This window comes from Pteropus alecto, unplaced genomic scaffold, assembly GCF_000325575.1.
Source record: "Pteropus alecto unplaced genomic scaffold, ASM32557v1 scaffold161, whole genome shotgun sequence".
Classification (NCBI taxonomy): Eukaryota; Metazoa; Chordata; class Mammalia; order Chiroptera; family Pteropodidae; genus Pteropus; species Pteropus alecto.
Window position 1 is genome coordinate 6131247 of NW_006432943.1, and position 13534 is coordinate 6144780.

Consider the following 13534-nt stretch of genomic DNA (forward strand, 5'->3'; position numbering starts at 1 on the left):
AAAAAAAAGAAAGAAAAGAAAAGAATGTAAATGTTGGCGAGGATGTGGAAAATTGGGACTCTCGTGCTTCGCTAGTGAGAATGTAAAATGGTTCAGGTTCTGTGGAAGACAGTATGACAGTTCCTCAAAAAATTAAACATAGAATTACCACATGATCCAGTAATGCCACTTCTAGGTATATACCCAAAAGAAATGAAGCACAGACTCATACTTTATGAGGTACCTAGAATAGTCAAATTCATAGGGACAAGGAAGCCAAATAGTGGTTACCAGGGCCTGATAATAGGGACTAGTAGAGTCATTGTTAAAAAGAAAAAAAAAAAAAGAGTCATTGTTTAACGGCTAGAGTTTCAGTTTGAGATTATGAAAAAGTTCTGAAGATGGACAGTAGTGACAGTTGTATAACAATGTGAATGTATTTAACCGTCGCAGAAGCACACAGTTAAAATGGTAAATTTTAAATCAAAAATACACATGTTGTGTATATTTACCATAATAAAAAACAACTTTAGTCCAAAAAAATACAGTCCAAGTGAAATTTTCTTACCACTCCTACATTACATTGGCATACTAGTTTACTTGCATTGATATGAAAGTATGGCTGATTATGAGCAATCAGAGAATAACGAAGGAGAGAGATTGTATGATCCATGGCAGAATTCTCACTAGAATGTCCCCAAAGAAGTTGTAGTACATAGGGTTCATCTTGCTAGTTCAATCATTCATATCTTCTTTTCTAAGAAAACATATTCTAATAATGAAGAACTTGCATTTCATGTGCTAAAATGCACTCTGTAAAGCTAGTTAATTTATTTGCCTTTAAACTTAGTATATTAACCATAAAACAATAGTTCTGAATTTCAGTATTCTTTGCATAATGAACTTCAAATAATATGCATCTTAGTTTCTAGAATCTTTAGGACTCTGAGGAGAGATTTTCACCACAAAGAGTGGTGAGTCCTTCTCCCTCATTCTTTTCTGTTCTCTTTCTCATATCTCCTGAAAACAAAATGGGCATGACCCCAAGAGTGGCTCTGAAATTGTTGCTTTGTAAAGATATCCATCTGTTCCTTTTATTGTCTTCCCAGTCATATCTGACTGGGTTTGGGATCTCCAAACACATATCTGTTACCGTCAACGCTACAGAGCCAAGAACTCTTTGGACAAGTAAACTGAATTACAAGCTATTGCCTTATGTGTCCTCAAAAGAATTGCCCTTGCCTAGATTGAGAACCTTTTTTACTAGAGGTAATGTGGAATACTCAGTAGGAAAAAACGTATTTGGTATTAGACCTGCTATCAAAATGAATTTTAAAGATGAATACTAGGCAATAGAAAACAAAACATGTCAATGTCTAACAAATGTGGCATTTTAAACTTGACTATTCCTAATGATATTTCAGAGGTTATTATTTTTCATGAATGTTTTAAATAGAATATGTAAACTATACGAAGAGGCATAATTCCTGTTTATTCTCCTCTAGGGTGTAATCACATAGCCAATGAAAAACAATGTAATGAAAAATTTGTTGAGCTGGAGATTTTTTGGTTTGTTTGTTTTAAATGAACAAGCATATACATGAATTTTATTGTTTTCATTCCCAGAGATTTTCTGGTCTATCTTGAATTATAACTTGCCTCTGAGTTGCTACCTCTTAAAGCAAAATATTATAGAAGTACATTTTGTTGAAAAGTATTTCTATTTTCACAAATAGAATATTTTACAGTTTTTTCCAATAAATACAAATAACTACAGGAAACTTGAAATAGAGCTACAGCAATACTAGATTTATTCATCTAGTTGTCATTTATTGAGTGTCCAGTATGTGCCAGGTATTGTGTCTGCTTGGCAGTGGGAATATAAAGATGAGTAAAATATTTTACCTTTGAAGAATATACTGTTTTGTGGAATAAACAAATAATGTAAAAATATGATCACTATCTCCCCCATGCCCCTGGGCTACATCACACTGGGAATAAAATCAAAGGTAAGATAATAATGTGTTTCTTTGAAAGCGTCACATGAAATGCCATCTCCCCAAGCCCTTAGACTCTGGTCATTGTGGGGTTGCTCCAATATTCACATCGAGGTTATTCACTATCTTGGAGCAAAAACGAGGAGTGCCTGTTCACAAGAATGCCATTTGCTTTGTTCTTTACACATTCTTGCCTGTCCCCTTTCCTCTGTAGACAAGAAGTCTCTGTGCCATGTGGGACTAGAACAACCACTAGGTTTCTTTTTATTTCCACATTCGAAGAATATTTTAAAATATCCATGCCAGAGCCCCACCACCCAAAATTCTAATCTAATTCTTCGGCTTTTTTTTAAATTATGGAAGTGATTCTAACCTGCAGTCAGGTTTGAGAACTGCTATCCTAGGTGACTCTTCACTATGATAAATTCCTTGACTCAACCAACCAAGCCAGAGTATAAATAATACAGCCCTTTGGGTCTGAAGTCATTGAAAGGACTCCTGGTTCTGGGCCTTCACTTCTCTTCTTTCTGGGTTCTGAAATTTCTTCTCAATAGGGCAGAAAAGAGACTGAGGTGAAAAGCCTGATCATCACTCAAGTCTGCTAAAATGGAGGGCATTATCCCTATCTCATCACAGTTTCTAGTAATTGATGAGAGCAGTTCATCCCAACTAGATGTAATGGCAATTGCTCAGTTACATAAGCAAATAAATCCAAGTTTGGCTAACACTAAGTTGGAATTCTATCGTATACAACTGAAAAGACTCCTAGCCAATATAACCTCCTTCCCAAGCTGAAAATTGGGCCACCTGTTCAGAGTTTCCCTAAAATGTTATACACTCTTCTAAGAGCAATTAATAACTTATATCTTAATTATGTGTTTGTTTCTTTCATCTACTAGACTACAAGCTTATTTAAGGTAAGAGTTCTCTTCTTCCTTTTTTCCTTTTTGCTCCCTTGTAAAGTCTGGCAGAGAATATGTGTTCAGTTGAAAAACAAAACAAAAAAACATGATGGATGAATGAGCAAAAAATAAATAAATATTATCCTCATATTGAAAGTTCTTATATTCTTCCCTCAATAGAAATAATGCCCAGAACTCAACGATTCTGAAAAAACTCTGTTTTAATTAAAAATTTAAAATAATATTAATTTAAAATAATATTAATATTGCTCAGCACATCAACAGTGGATCTCAAAAACCACCTAGGCGTCCCATTCCTCTATGCTCTTTACCACATTCTAGAACCGCAATATCTGTCAGAAAGTTGGCGGTATTTTAAATCAGGTATGAAACAAACCCCTCCCCCAAAATCTAAGCCTACAATTCTGAAGACATTAAATTTTAATGTCTTGAATTTTAATGACATTAAATATTGCATGTTTTGAAGAATTGTACCTATCACTGAATATGTTTTGTGTTAGTCTTTATTTAAAACTTGAGTCCATAAAATTACTCAAACTATGGCCAGCTGTAGACCAGAAGAAGGTTGATAAAATACTTTGTTTCATTTGTGTTTATTTTTGTCTGAATTTTTTTAATACCATACGTACCACATTTCCTTAATGAATTACTTTGTGATTACACGAAAGAACCCCTGTGTATTCTTCCCGGGACGGTATGTGCCAGCATTCAGAATGGTCCAGCGTTTGACATACCATTGAAGGCTGTCCTACAGTACAGCTTCTAATAAAACTAGTCCATCCCAATCCCCTGGTAATTGAACTGTTTACCTTTTTACCAAGAAGGACGGGAAAGCACCAAAATCTTCAGGAGATATGTGCCCAGGCTGACTTTGTGGAGTTTATGCTATGAGACCTGAAGTTCTCATAAGGTTGTCTAAAATGAAAAACATGTCAACCAGGGCCTATGGCAGATCCATGTGTGCTAAGTGTGTCTGTGACAGGATCAAGCATGCTTTCTTTATTGAGGAGCAGAAAACCATTGTGGAAGTCTTGAAGGCACAAACAGAGTCAGAAAGTAAAATTTTTTAAAAAATGAAGCTTTTTTGAGTAATAAACTTTTTGTTCTGTTAAAAAAAACATGACGTAAAAATATCATATTTGAAAAAATCAATATTGCCAAAATTGGAACTATTGAACAATGGAGCATTAGCAGGGGACTTGTTTGCAATTTAAGATCCCAAAGTATAATTTCTTTCATTACATGAACTAGAAAAAAATCTTCGTGTGTCTGAACATGTCATCACTCTCCTGAGGCAATCATGACAAGTTCTTAGAATGCCAACTGCATTAATATATGATGTGAACAATAAATTTGAATAAACGGGGGAGTTTTGAAGATAATTCAAGGTAGTCCATCTTTTCTCCAATAGCTAGAAAATTCTAATATAATGAGTATTTTCCAATTTTAAGGTTAACTAGAACTTTTTCTAACTTTTAGCAATTATAACAAATTTATTCTGGATTTACTTTTTGGCTCTTTTCAAAAAGTTAGACTGAAAACAAATATATTCTTGTAATGACTTAAATATCAAGTAAAGTAAAATATTTGGATACCAACTAGCCAATATTTTTGTTAAAATTGTTGTATTAAAATTGATAAAATAACAGATGACTTTTTAATCTTTTCTGCAGTTTTTTTTTTTTTTAAGCAGTGGACTGGACTACCTTTATAATAAGGCAAAAATCTAGCAAAAAATTATAGAAGTAATAAATACTACAAACTTTAGATGAGAAAGAAAGACAAAGCAGTTAGACCCATCTCATTCCTGAACACAATTCTTTTGCAGTGTTTTCTGTCTGTCAATGGTATCACTATCCAGTCTTGGAATCCAGAAATCTGACAATCCTGTTTGACATCTCTCTCCCTCTCATCATATATCTCATTGTTGTCTAGACCATGTCTATCTTTTCACAAACTCCTGCCAATCTTAGGTCATAAACATTTCTTAAATCCATTCACATTTACCCAGTTCTGCTGATTGGTACCAATATCCTAGTTCCAACTACCATTGTTTCTCACCAGATATTTACTTTAATAGTATCCTCACTCTGGTCTTCTCATCCTTCCAGGCCTTTTCCAGACTATATTCACTTTAAAACTAGAGTGATTTGCATGTTAAAATGCAAATTTAATCATGTCTTACTTTTTTTCTTTTTCCCACTACTCTTAGGTCAAATACTAAAACATTCAACAAGACATGGTCTGGTCTCCCCTCACCTCCCACCTAGAGCCCCCTTACTTGTCTATGTTCTAGACACACCACTTTCTTCTAACTTCTAAAACATGGCATTTGTCGATAGTGTTTAACTGTGTGTTTGATTCCATGGCTAGCACAGCCTGGGGCAATAAACATCCTGGTGAATGTGCATGAATGATGAATGATGGATGAATGAATGCATGAATGAATAAATATAATGCTGCAGGATAACATTATACTAGGTAGATATGTAGTACTAGAACTCTTGTTCTGCCATGCAAAACACATATTTTAACTTGTTTTCTTCATAAATAAGCCACTGGTCAGCACCATTGCATAATATGTAAAGAACTCAAGTTACAACTCAAAGCAATATTTCTTTGATTTCCATAATAGAGATAGGCTTCTGCACTATGATTAGAAATACAAAGACTAATTTATTAATCATATGCATTAGTTAAAATATCATTCATTTGTACTTTTCACTCATAGAAAATATCTTTACATAAAGTTGTTAAATAATAAATTCATACATACGGAAACATTTGCATTTTGACTGAGAAAAGTACAGATGCATTTGACAGTAAAAATAACTTTAATAGCAATTTCTTTGAAAGAACAAATTTTAAAATAAATGTGCAATTTAGGCTGTTTTTTAAATGGGATTGCTGAATTGATTCTGAACGGAGAGATGTAATTTAATCTGGTCAATCTATCCTATGATGCAGTAGATAGAAAGAAACTCAATAGTGTGGAAGAGGGGAAATTAGGGGAAGATTAAAATCTACTCTGAACTACACAACATATTAAGAATTTAATATACACTATTTCTCTTAATCTCTTACCTGCCTTAGAATTGTCCTCCCTTATCTATGGGAGATGTGTTCCAAGACCTCCAGTGGATGCCTGAAACCTCAGATAGTATTGAATCCTATATATATTATGTTTGTATATATTCTATGTTTTTTCTTACACATACATAACTTTTCACTTAAAGGAAGTACTTTACTGCTTCTCTTTGGCATACCCGAATTGCCAGGATTACTACTCTTGCACTTTGGAGCCATTATTCAGTAAAATAAGGGTTACTTGAACACAAGTATTGTGAAATCACAATGGTAGATCTGACAACCAAGAGGGCTACTGAGTGACTAACAGATGGGGAGTGTGTACAATGTGAGTATGCTGGATAAAGAGATGAATGCACATCCTGGAAGGGATGGAGCAGGATGGCACGAGATGTCATCATGATACTCAGAACTGCGTGTAATATAAAACTTATGAACTGTTTATTTCTGGAATTTTCCACTTAATATATTCAAACCACAGTTGACTATGGGTAACTAAAACTGTGGAAAGGGAAGCCGTAGATAAGGGGGGACTACAGTATCCCCAGTTTACTGTTAAGAAACAGTGCCTGGGAAGTTACACAAATATTAAGGGGCAGCCAGAGTATTTGTCTGACTCTAAAGGCATCTCTTAATTTACTGTGATAATTGCAGAGTTCAATAACCACCACACATCTTTCTTATTGTTTGGGATACACATACACACACACACACACACAGAGAGAGAGAGAGAGAGAGAGAGAGAGAGAGAGAGAGAGAGAGAAAGAGAGAGAGAACCCTGTAATTTCTTTGATAGTATGGACAATTATTTGTCAGACAATTACTGTGTCTCTTCGGATGATTACTTTTGTGATGTATGTCTAACACACCGAGTGTTTGCTATTTGCAGACTTTTCAGATCAAGTTCTAAACACTTTATGCTAATTATCTTAATATATGTGCTTTATTTGCTTTGAATATGTTATTTTACTTTTTTTTTTTTTTTTGCTCATTTCTAATTATTAGTCAAATGTGAAGCAATGAGATGAGCTACATACTGGAGATTATAAAGCAGTGTGGCCGTGAGGGAATTGTGGAGCAAGCCAAAGTTGTCAGCAGACTCATTTGGGCTTGCTGTCTCCAACACTTCCTCCCAAAATATATTATTTTCTCATACCATTGGAACGCTTTCCTTGGTATTCTTACAGCCAGTGTTACACATAGAAAAATGCTCTATATCCATTGCAACTGGCCTACTATTTTTTCTTCCTCCTTCATTCTATTATTCTAGCAGTATCAAATTCACCACTCACTATTTTTTTCTTCAACCAAGCTCAATCTTAGAACAAGAATTGAAATACAAGCGCCCACAGGGATCAGATATATGACATTACAAGTATACCAGCTTTGATAAGCCAGTCTATTTCTTACATTAAAAATACAACCTTTTAAAGATCATATACTGAGACATTTTTCTCAATATCGTTAGTCAAACACTAAAAACAACTGAGTTACAAACCAAAAAATATATCATATACACACATTAACACACACACACACACACACACACACAATAAATGAAGTATGAGTAACAGAGACAATGCACTAATCTCAGTGAAAGAAGGAACTTACTATAATGCTAAACCACAAACTATTAACCACAACCAAACACTAAGAAGGCTTTATGAAGCAGAAGCAGTATGCAAAGAAGCAATACATCACACTTCTGTCCAAGAAGGACACAATTCTTCCCACATAATAAATATCTCCATCCTGAAGGCATACTTAATCATCTGTCTATCTATCTGTCTGCCTGTATATCTATCTATCATCTGTCTATATTATCTATCTATCATATATATTTTTTTTTCAGTGCTTCCTCTTCCCATTGCTGTGGTTTACATAGTCACACTCACTTCTTTAGAAAAATATATATATATTTTTTTTACTTAAAGTAGGGAATATAAGTGATATCACTCATTAATCCCAATTATCTTCTGGTATAGTAGTTGTCAATATTTAGGTCTCAGAGCTGTTTCTCATATGTTGACAGATCTAAGTTAGAGCATGAGTTCCCCTGACAAATGGCATAGAAACAAATAAACATAACCTTTCCTTTCCACTTTGGATGAAATGTTACTAATTTGAGGTGACAACACTGATTTCTAACACTGATCTGAAAATCTGGATGGCAGTTACTATGATTTTGATTAACTTTTACGTGGTATGGCATCTGAATTATTTGTTGACAAATTCAATTTATTTTATAGACCAAACTTTTCAAAGCAGGGGCCCATATTCATTATACCATATCTTATTATAATAAATGAAAATTTAAAATCAATGTAAATGTCCAGCAATATTGAGGAATAGAAGAAAATGTTAAACAGCCATTAAAAATAATGTTTTTGAAACATTTAATAGAACATAAAAAGTTTAAGGTATAATCATAAGAAGAAAGAAAAATGGATGTAAAATCATTTACATTATCTCAATTTTAGAAAAAAATATATAATATATACATAAACTATGACAGGAAATATGTTAGTCTGTTAACTGTGATTATCTCTGGGTCATGAAATTTATGCATGATCTCTAATTTTCTTCTTGATGTTTTCATTGAGTCTTCTATGTTGTCTCCATTAGAAATAGGTTTTATAATAAGGACAAACAAAATTTTTTAAAAAGTGATCTGTAGAACTAAAAATAGAAAATAGCCATTGGTAATGAAAAAGTTTGGAACTACTGCCTTAATGCTAAAATGGAAAGTAGCAAGGTAAAAGGAGAGGTAAATTTATCATTTCATTTCTTTCTTCCAAGATGACTCCTAAGCCTTTCTTTAGGCTTTAACTCTCATTAACCTTAGCTGATCATGTGGGTATTTGACCGCTTAAAATAATGTTCAGTCTAAATATAAAAAAGAGATGTGTGTGCCTCCTTGGATTCTAAACTCAAAAATGGTAAAATGAATAAAATTTATGAAAATAATCAAAGAACTATAATTTTTTTAAAAGTGAGCACTTTTTACCTCTAGTACATTTTATCTTTTAGTATTTTGAATAAAATACACTCAGGTAAACTGCTGGGTTTTCTATATCCTCCAAAAGTTATGTCGTAATTGCTAGAAATAATAATAATAATGATGATGATGATGATAATAAATATGGTATATCTCAAGCACTTTTGAAATGAAAATCATATCATATGATTCAGTTTTTATTTAATGAAACAACTAGAAATTCTGAAATACTATATATGTTCTCAATTGAAATGAAGAACATTTAGTAAAGAAATAATTTAGTTCTTAGTTGAATTTGCTCTAGAATAACAAAAATTATAGATTTTATATGAAAATGAGCAAGCCTTCAAATTTAATACGACTATTATTACATTTCTAGGTTTTAGGTGAAGAAGAGTTGCCTAAGCTCAAACTTTAAGCTTTACCAATTCTCAAAATTCAATAAAGAGATAAAATTGCAGCTGAGGCCAAAGAGAAAAGTTAGCACCCTGGTGAGAGCTGTTTATTATTGTGCCTAATATTAGTCAGAATTGGTTATGGTTCCAAAAAACCCTCTGAGAAGTATTTGATAAGTTATTCGAAAGAAATTCTTTAAATAGCTAATTTTCTGGAAAAGCATAGTAACTATATTTCTCAAAGGTAAGACACTCTTTAATAATAATTGTTTTGTTAGGCTCTTGTTCTCAGTCAGAAGCAAAGGTGAAGTCAATACAGGAACCTCAACATATTCGGCATTCAGGTCTTTGTCAGCTATCACCAACAGCAGAGTTTATGACAAATGAGGAGCCAGGCTTCCAGCTGAATTTCAGTGTAGTTATTTTTGTTTTAATGTATGTGTGAATCAATTAATCCTGTCATAGAAGGGCATCGTAAACTGTGTGCCAGAGTTAATGAGTCAGCCATTATCACATCATTACACCAGCTGGCATAATGTAGCATGTGTTGTTTGTCATAATATACACTGCCATGCTTAACAACCATTAATTGTTTACACGAGCAGTCATATTTTTCTTCAAAGAACCTTCAGCGACTGGTTAATATTTTGAAGGCTTTTTAAGTGAATAACTACTACAAGGGAAAGATTTTCTCACCAAGATAGACCACAATGGGAGAAACAAAAACAAGGCGAAGACATTTGGAAGACAGCAAAAATCTTGGGGATCTTTTCAATGAAATCTCAAATGTTGCAGAATCAACTAAATCATAAGACTGATTGCATGGCTGATTCAACTACCACTTAAAAACAACTCCCTAAATCAAAAAGAAAAATACTCTTTTAAGAAAAAGTTGGTAAGGTAGAATTCCCCATTAGTATGTTTTTAGAGAGTCAATGAGGCCTATCCTCAGGATTTACGTGTTACCACCAGGACTTTCTGAGAAGATATAATCATGGATTTATAATCATTATAAAAAGCTTGGCTATTGTGGTTTTCTTGGCTGATGTAAGGCAGTGTGTGGCCATTACAGTCCAAAGTTACAGTTTTCCAGTTTTCTGAGGATTAGTTTCAGGTGACTTGTGAACATTTCATAGGACATATGGCTTTTCCAGCCAAACACAGATACCATGAAAAAAGTAAAGTTTCCAAGAGTCAGAAGCAGAAATCATGGTGACCTTTATCCACTTGACTCAAAGCTCATTTTCTTAATGAAGATTTGGTCATAGGTTAACAATGTCTAAGCTAGAGAAAGAGATTTAGTAGAAACAAAAATTCTTATAAAATAATGATTTTATAAGAATTTAAACTGAATACAAGTAAGGAATTAGATCGAATGCGAAAAATCCAAAAAATTCTATAATGTACATAAAAGTACTTCCAAAGTGTACTTGGATACTACAAACTACTACAATTATTGCTGCACTTGTATCCCAGTTTTGTTTTGTTTTTTTTTTAGTCGCTGGTATATAACAGTAAAATAACTACAGAGACTTTCTTTGCTTTTAGGAAGAATTATTCCTATTTTTTGAGAATTTCACTTTTCAGGCACTTAGTTTTAGAAATATACATCCTATAATCTATCACATTTTTATTTTTATAAGTGCAAACATACATATACTTTTGCTTTTTGAAGTGGCAAACAAGCTTTTTTTCTGTCCTTTATAATTGCTATTGTATTTAATCCTCAACTGCATATATTTTTCAATAACACAGCAGAAGTGCATAAAATAAACAAAGAAAGGCAATATACATTTATCTATGATTTATTTGGTTGGAGAAGTTTTTCTCAAACTTTAGGGGAAGGAGAAGGTAGATGGGGTAAGGGAGGTCAAATATTTGGTGGCGGAAGAAAATTTAACTTTAGATGGTAAACACACAATGCAATAGATGTATGATGTATTATTGAATTATACAGTTGAAACTTATTTGATTTTATAAACTAATGTCACTCCAATAATTTAAAAAAACCTTTAAGGTACATAGAATTACCTATAATGATGATTAAAAATGTAGATTCCCAAGCATTCTGATTCAGTTGGTATCAGTTGTGTATAAACTGAAACCTAGTAACCTACATTTTAATAGCTCTTTAGATGATTATTGCAGAATCATACAAATATAATTTTTAGGGTATAAATAAATGAATAATAATTATAATAATAATAAAGGTAGAAACATGACAGAAACAAGAAAAAATAATAACTTTGACCCAGTCAATATCATAGAACTTCAAAAGTAGTTTATAAGAAAAAAAAATAGTTTATAGTGCATGCAAAAAAGAAAATGTAATATCCTGAGGTATTGAAAATATTTCAAAATACTTTATGCTTTTAAAATCTGTTTTAATACTGGAATTGCGATACACTAGTATAACAAAAATATAAAAAGTAAAACATATGCATAATTCCCTTCCATAATTTGATGATCTATAAAGTGTTTCCATACAGCCAAATTTCCTCTGCAACATCAATACTTTCAAAAATTGAGATGGTGAATAGCATTTGAAAAAGTCTATGCTCTCCAATTATCTCTCTAAAAACATCCCAGTGATCTAGTACTAGAGATCTTCCAGAATCCACAGGAGAAATAGCAATATACAGTCTGAACCAAGTGAAATTGCCAGCAGTCATGTAGTGATTCACTTTAGTTCGACTTCCTATCAGCAGTGGAAAATAACTAAACCACATATCCCTGACATCGAAGGCCACACTGACATTTTAAATAGGATAGGCCATGAAAAAAAAAAAAGATGAATGAAAGCAAAGAAGTCCTTTAGCTGCTCAAGATATGTCTCACATCATGGATGAACTAGAGCTGGAAATGTGAACCCTCCTTGGAAATGGCACAAAAAAGCTTTAAGACTTTTTGCCTTGAGGCCTTTCCACATCCTGGTCCTTTGCCTGAAATATTCTTCAGAGTGGTTTCAGGTCTCAGATTAAATGTCAGCTCTTCAGAGATCATTTTTAGCCATCTGATTTTAAATAAGTCTTCTCCAGCTCTTTCTCTCTCGCATCTATTTCTTTTCCCTCACACCACAAATCACAATTTGTGATTATATATTTGCATCTTTGCTCATTCCACAAGAGTCTGTCTCTCCATTCTTGTCAAAGAAGATGAGAATAATGTCTTTCGATGCACAATAAAAATTCGTTGTATGAATTAACTAGTTAATCTATTCTTTTCCATTAATATTCAAGCATCCAAATCCCTGTTTCTCTTCCAATTTAAAGTGTTTGGCATATCTCAACAAATCTAACTTTACCAAATAAACTTAATGGAAAATAACTTCATTTTCAAAAGTAACTTCAAATAATTAAATTGAATGTAAATAATGAAGAACATCAAAAAGGAAATCACTTTGAAAACTGTTAACATTATGTACTATTTGGTATTATTCTGGTTGGCAAGATATTTTGTCATGTTCTACAAACAAGATATTAGCATCAAAACTCAGAGACCTATTTTAACTTTAAGGGAGTTCATAGCAGCTTAAAGAGGAAAGAAGCTATCATATTTGACCAAGTAGAGAAGTAAACTTATTGCTTGTGATGGAAAAAAAAAAGTAAAATTTATTGCTTACATAGTTATCTGTTGGTTAAAGAGTACTACTGATTGCCTAGCCATTTCCTGTAGGATACTGCCCTAGGAGCGTCATATAATATTGCTACATATGCAATGCTGGAGTGTATGTCAGTGGTGAGATTTTTGCTCATATAGCTGTCCTCCTGAAAGTTAGACAAATCAAGTATGTTGCACAGATAAAAATATAAACACGTAAAGAAAGAAGAAAGGCAAGGAAGGAAGGAAGGAAGGAAGGAAGGAAGGAAGGTAGGTTCTCAAAATGTATTAATGCAGTAAGAAAAATATAGTCACAAGTAAATGATGTCATTTATGATTTATTGAGCATTATTGAACTAAGAATTCAATGTTTAATGAATTCAACAACAACAAAAATAATGATTTTAGTGAATCTGATGCCTTGTCTTTCTGTTTAGGCATGTGGATTATTTTAAACTGTTCTAGTAATGCTTGTTAACCAATTTCAATCATGGTATATAAGTAATCACTGCAGTTCTGACATTTTTCATAATCACTCTCGCAAATGTTTATGAA

The 13534-nt window shown here is 32.9% G+C and overlaps 1 pseudogene; it reads left to right on the forward strand.

Annotated features, from left to right (window-relative positions):
* Positions 1-3612: 3612 nt before the first annotated feature.
* Positions 3613-3969, forward strand: LOC102890397 (annotated as a pseudogene).
* Positions 3970-13534: the final 9565 nt, after the last annotated feature.